Source organism: Sinohyriopsis cumingii, chromosome 6 (assembly GCF_028554795.1).
Source record: "Sinohyriopsis cumingii isolate HCF-2022 chromosome 6, ASM2855479v2, whole genome shotgun sequence".
NCBI lineage: Eukaryota > Metazoa > Mollusca > Bivalvia > Unionida > Unionidae > Sinohyriopsis > Sinohyriopsis cumingii.
In genome coordinates, this window is record NC_142966.1 from 102,808,974 (window position 1) to 102,815,496 (window position 6,523).

At 34.4% G+C, this 6,523-nt stretch overlaps 1 long non-coding RNA gene across 2 annotated transcripts; it reads left to right on the forward strand.

Annotated features, from left to right (window-relative positions):
• Positions 1-612: 612 nt before the first annotated feature.
• LOC149797593 (uncharacterized) lies at positions 613-3,692 on the forward strand. Of its 2 annotated transcripts, XR_016421540.1 has the most exons (5): positions 613-733; positions 1,181-1,213; positions 2,007-2,135; positions 2,690-2,769; positions 3,509-3,692. It is a non-coding gene; the product is annotated as an uncharacterized LOC149797593 (long non-coding RNA). The 2 variants fall into 2 exon arrangements; XR_016421539.1 differs by lacking the exon at positions 1,181-1,213.
• The last annotated feature ends 2,831 nt before the right edge of the window (positions 3,693-6,523 follow it).

Below are 6,523 nucleotides of genomic sequence, written 5' to 3' on the forward strand. Positions count from 1 at the left end.
TATATATATCTATGTCTATCTATACCTGTATCTATCTATCTATCTATCTATCTATCTATCTATCTATCTATATATATATATATATATATATATATATATATATATATATATATATATATATATATATATATATATATATATATTTCTATCTATCTCTCTATCTCTCTCTCTCTCTCTCTCTCTCTATATATATATATATATATATATATATATATATACTTGCGTTTTTGTTGAAAATATCTTTAAAAAATATCTTGAAAAGCTTTTTATCATATTTAATGTACCATATACATCGTTTTGATAACATTTCATTTTACACAGTATTCAATATGATTACTGCCTTAATCGCGCACTTAAAACATTTGTAATTCATGATATGACGAGTAATGAAAGCACGTGTTTGCACGTTTGACCTCTCTGTTTTCCTTTGGAAAAAAACCCCATATAAATATGCAAGTATATGGTTCAAATATTTTAAATGGAACTCTACTCTCTGTGCACTTCCGATTCATAATTAGCCCAGGGCACAGCTTACACCATGACATACTTGACAGCATTAATTGTAGTAGTTTAAGATATATTTGCGAAGCACGTCCTTCCGGTTCGTGTTGCGGAAATAACAAGAACTTACGCGTAATTGTCAGGCTGTGTTAACCAATATGTCCTGTTCTTGCTATTTAAGCTGAAGTTAGCTATACGTTTCGCACATGTTTCATTTCTAAATACACTTCTGGTAAGTAAATTGCATGTGTAGCAAGCACTATCCTCTCGATTTTTTTGTCATTAACCATGATATTCTATATCTTTAGGACGGTAAATGCCATGTAATAACTTATTTAAACATATGTTTCTTCACTACTTTATAGGCGTATTTGAACTCAAGCCAAAATACCCGTCCGCACTTGTGTGTTAAGTTGAATACATATACGAATCATTAGCATTCTTTCAAACCTTTTACGCAGGAACCGGGTTCCGTACTAGTGTGTTATGTATATTTGATTACATTTATATTTGATTTAATTTAATTGCATCCAAGCTTTGGAATCTTTCTATTTTAATACATTTCACCATAATGTAATTTTGTTTACTAGGAAGTTGATATTTTCCAGAAAATTCAGTTTGAACTGACTCTTTTCATAAATATCTAATAACAGAAACATTGTTTATATTTTCGACTTAGTTCCCGACCTTGGATCAGAAATCACCGAGACAAGTAAACACCTTTTCATTTTTTTTTTATTTTTTATTTTTTGTTCTCGGAGTAGAATGATCGTTTCTGATCAATGTCTTACTTGGAGTACGGGATAATACACGAAAACAGCATCAATTTCGCAATTCTAGGTTTTCCATACTTGCGTAGTAGTCAGGTGTTTATACCGACGTCTGTACAGACATTTCTTAATCGGGCTTCTAAACACTGGAATTTAAGGTGTACGTTTTGTTGTGACATTTTGGAGCTATATTTTAATTTTTAATCAAATTAGTTGGATTCTAAAAGATTTTAGTTCTCGTTCCTGGAAATATTTGAGTGCTCATAGAGAATTCGTGGACAAAGACATTTATGTAAATTTTATTCATAATGGTCTGTGGATTTAAAAAAGAACTGTATACGATACAGCACCATAAAGGCTACATTATACGTTATCCCCTTCCATTCTGGATTTTTGGTCCGTACTCGAACTTAAATTCATTAGAACATTTCATTACTAGGACTTTTAAAATTTAATTCGTGGATAATTCTTGGATTCATGGATTACTTTGGATTTGATTCTGAAAATCGTTAAGTTCTTATTATTCATTTTTTCGGTGTTTTTTCCAGTAATTTTGTTTTCTTGTTCAAAGCTAGTTGTTTTCGCACTTTCTTTGGTTGCTGTTTATTACAGACTTAACACGTAATATAAGAAAGTGTCGATCACACAAATTTTAACTTTCATAATAGCATTATTGAATTTGATTGTTCAGCTATGACACGTCTTGTTTATTTAGAAATTTCTTGATTTTTGTAGCCATGAAAACCATGTTAGTACTCTGCATAATTTCATTAATTGCAACTATTGGTATGGCCTCTGGGTACCTCATCGGAAGTCCCTACGGCGGGTATGGGGGTTATGGAGGAGGAGGTAGCGGTTTGTCATGTGAGTAGCATTAATGTATTTTCATATCTTTTCTTACGTAGATTTCTGTGTGAAACATGCAATGCATTGCATCCTGTACACACACACACACACACACACACACACACACACACACACACCCGCGCACACATAACGTTACACCAAGAAAAAGGTGCGATACTGAAACTAGTTGTGATTGTTATATTAGTACCAGATGATTACTTACGTAATTTGGATATATCTTAATCCAATTGTGTGCTGCGCAGAACGTTCGAGTTGTATTTTCTTAGATGGCTGAGAAATATTAAATTTAGGAAGTCTCACGTTAAAACAACGACCAGTCTTAACAACTTTATATTATTGACCGTTTTTGTTAAAACAACCAAGAAATAAAGACAACTGCATTCGTCTTAAGAATACCCACCAAAATGTTTCCTAGTATCTTCTTAATTGTATTGAGATGCGTGAAATACCAAACATATTCGGACTAAGTTGTAAACATTGACATATTATGAGACAAAGCATGTTCTCTACTATTTCACCGTTTGCTTTCGCCTCGTTTTATCTTTTTACAGTTATCTTCCTGATTATCATCTTCATAATTTTCATGCAAGGCTCTAGTTTTGGAAAGTAGAAAATAGACCAAAACTGTATGGTAAGTACGTTAACTGAATGGTTATATATATATTGGTGTTTTGTTATTGACATAAAGATATTGACTTTGAGATAAATAATACATGCTTGTGATATATATATATATATATATATATATATATATATATATATATATATATTAAAACATTTTTTGAACCAACGGACAAGTAAAGGAACGATGCAAGCTAAGATGAAAGGAAGAGCAAAATTGTTGAATAGAAAACGAAATAGTTTCCATTAATAATTTCAAGATCCAATATCAATGCATATGATATACTCCATGATGATATCCAAATTTCCATCGAATATAAATTAGAAAGTATTCTATATTTCATCGTTACGAAAGATCATGAATTTTGATTAGAAAAGTACTACAACCAATAATAGTTATTCAAAAGCCAAACTAAAGTACATATGGTACATGGCTTCCATCATATCGACGCGATAGATTTACACATTTTTTATCTCAAATGCATTGCTTTGTAGAAATAAGATAAATTAGAAAAGAGACGATGAAATAATATATTTACATATTCTATTGTTATAGAACTGAATAGCACTATATATATTATTATACATTCTTGGGAGAACCAAACAGGAATATTCAAAAGAAATAAAAGTGAGAATTCTACTTGATATATTTATGCAAACAGATAGCAAAAACACAACGTATATTTGTATGTAAATGCAAAGGTATAGGCAAGTTATATATGGCATCATAGTTTCCTTTTTCTTTCCAGAACCAAAACCAGACGACTTCATTTGGATGTAGCTTTGAATTGATGAATTGTAAAAGACACTAAACATGTAACACTAAAATGGATGGTTGAATTATAGCTGTCAAATATTGTATTTATATAATAATAATGATAATGATAATAATAATAATAATAATAATAATAATAATAAATTATATTTACATCAGCGGTTTTGCTAAGATTATGGAATTTTTGTTCGATATATTACTATCGGATTATTATGCCCAAGGCTCCATTTCTGATTCTCTCGTTCGCTCCCTCTACCTGTCTGTCGGTGTATCTATCTGCCTCTCTGACTCACTGCATTTCAGCCCTCCCTTCCTCTGAAGGAACATGCTTTGTGACTATCATAGACATGGGAAACGATAAATTTAACCACATTAGTAAGTCATAAACTCTCTAAAAATTAACATGATTGACGGACTGACTCCATCCTAATCACAGATTACTGCAACATTATTAAGTTCATGATAGTAAACGATCTTGAAAAAAATATTGAATAATATTAGACACTAAAATACGTCTCCAGCTTGCCCTAATTTTTTTACACTACGGTACACGTATATATGAAAAAAATAGCAAAATAGCAAAATTGGTATTGATTACATTCGTACGGTACTGATGTTTTTTAATAACTTTGCTGATTTTAGTACAAGAAGCCTAAGAACGTTTTTATACATGGCTTCTTTTGCTACAAAGATTAATGTTAGAAATGGAAATGAATTAAAAAATATTTAGCAAAATCTTACTTTGGAATATAGTTGGCATTTATGCTAAAATTATTCCATTTGCTCTCAGCACAACAATCTCAAGCAGAAGCGCAGAGCGAAACTTTAGGGCATAACGGCTGGGGAAGCAGGAGAGCTAGTTGTCCTGGATATCTTGGGACCTCTCACGAAAACGGAGGAAGGAAAAGCATACATCCTTATAACTGAAGATCACGTCACTATGTGGATTGAGGCGTTGCCTTCTCCTAATATTGAAGCCACCACAGTTGCAAGAGCGTTGCTGGGTAATTTTATTTGTAGGTTTGGCGTGCCTCATGTAATGTTGTCTGACCCAGGCCGTCAGTTGGAAAGTGCCATATTCATAGAGATATGTGTAATATTAGGGATTAAAAAGACGCAAACGTCTCCCTATCATCCACAATGTAATGGAATGGTGGAACGCTATAACATAACTTTATGCCAGATGCTAACAGTATACGTGGATGATAAAAAAGAAAACTGGGATCCATACCTTTCTCTAACGAGCAAGGCCTATCGTGCATCTGAGCACGCTTCATCCGGATTCACCCCGAACAAAATGATGCAGGTCAAATCGACTGGAACTTGGCGGCTAGTTAAGGAAGTAAAAGATGTTACATACCTGATCACCAGGAGCAATCATAAGGTGATTCAGATTGTTCATTTCCATAGACTAAAACCATGCTTAGTGCGACCGGAAACTGAACATAAACACACCGATAGCCAGGAAGAAATACGCGATAGCGATGATGAAACCGATAAGGAAGAAGAAGTATCGCCTTATCCAAAGGACCAAACTAATGGAACGAGGAAACATTATTTTAAACTGAGTTCAGTAATTTCATGTGCTTATATCACAGACTGATGTTAAAAATTGAGAAGGGAAGGAATGTGTTGGTAATAATCGTTTCCCTCTGATTATTACATGGTTGGGTGTATGACAAATAGTCAAACGGGTAGAGATACAAAGTCGTGTAGTTAGTCATATTAATCTGCGCCCGTCGGCTTCGTCAATAGAGTGATTATAGTGAATTATGTGCTGGCAGATGTATAATGTTTTTATGGATAAGTTGATATTGATCGTGTACAGTGTTAATTCAGAATTTGGATAGAAGTAGTTTGCTGCTTGAGTCTCGAGTTTTGTAAATTAGATCGGGGTTTTGAGGTTGTGCTTGGAACGAAGCAGAGCTACCATCCTGACACTCATATATGGTCCAGTGTGGTTTCCACCGTTAAAACCGGTTAAAAAGTTTTGCCAGGCCCTTAAATCTTCCTTTACCTCTTTTGTTAATCTAATGTGGTTTTGCGATGACAATTTTCAAGTTGATGAATCGCCTAAGAAAAGCTTGTCCGGCAAAACAACTGCGCAAGACAAGTTAATTGTACATATGATGGATTGCAACTCCTTGAGAGTAATTTTATTTCAAGCCACATATAAATGTACGAGTTTATTACATTTTCCTAGTCTGTCAGTGGGAAGGCGAACCTCCATTCTCAGGTAATCCAATTCGTATCAGAGTTACGTCATGGTTGTTGACGGGGCAAATGTTTTATCCGCAGCCATAGTAACGCCGATGTCGGCAGATACAATCAGGAAGAGATCGAGCTTCTACTGGCATTGGACACGAGTTGCATCTAGTATCAAAAATCGTGCAAAATATGCGTCATGTATGTTATAGATAACTTTGTGTTCGCATTGAAGAGAATTGCAAAAGGTCTCAAATATCTTGCAACTGGAACTACAACCCATTGGTAAGCATTTGTCAAAGGAATACATGTTCCACCACAAATAGCCAAAACAATGAAATTGCATGAGGACAAATAGGAAGAATATGGGAGCATATTATATGTCTGTTTTTGCCGTTAAACACCCCCCTACCCAACTGTTTTATATATGTAGCGAGAATCCACTGTCCTACTGTGATTTGGACGTTCCTAAGTTTTGGAAGAATGCTAAGTACAGGACCAGTACTGTGCGCATCTAACTGAAATTTGAAACTAGCATCCTGCGAGTTATGCATGAGGGTAGAGAAACCTATGTATGAGCCCGCCCATTTGTTTGTCTTAACTTTACCAAGGATTAGAGTTGGTGGTGTGACCGACAAGCTTACAAATTTTGATTGTGAATGCCCCTGGAGGCTGAAACGATATGGACAACGTTACCTCTATCCACAGCTGTACCTTTACTTGAAGCCTTGGTTTCCACAATGGCGCGGGAGACCATGGATGCTGCTGGTCTGTTGTCTGTTGC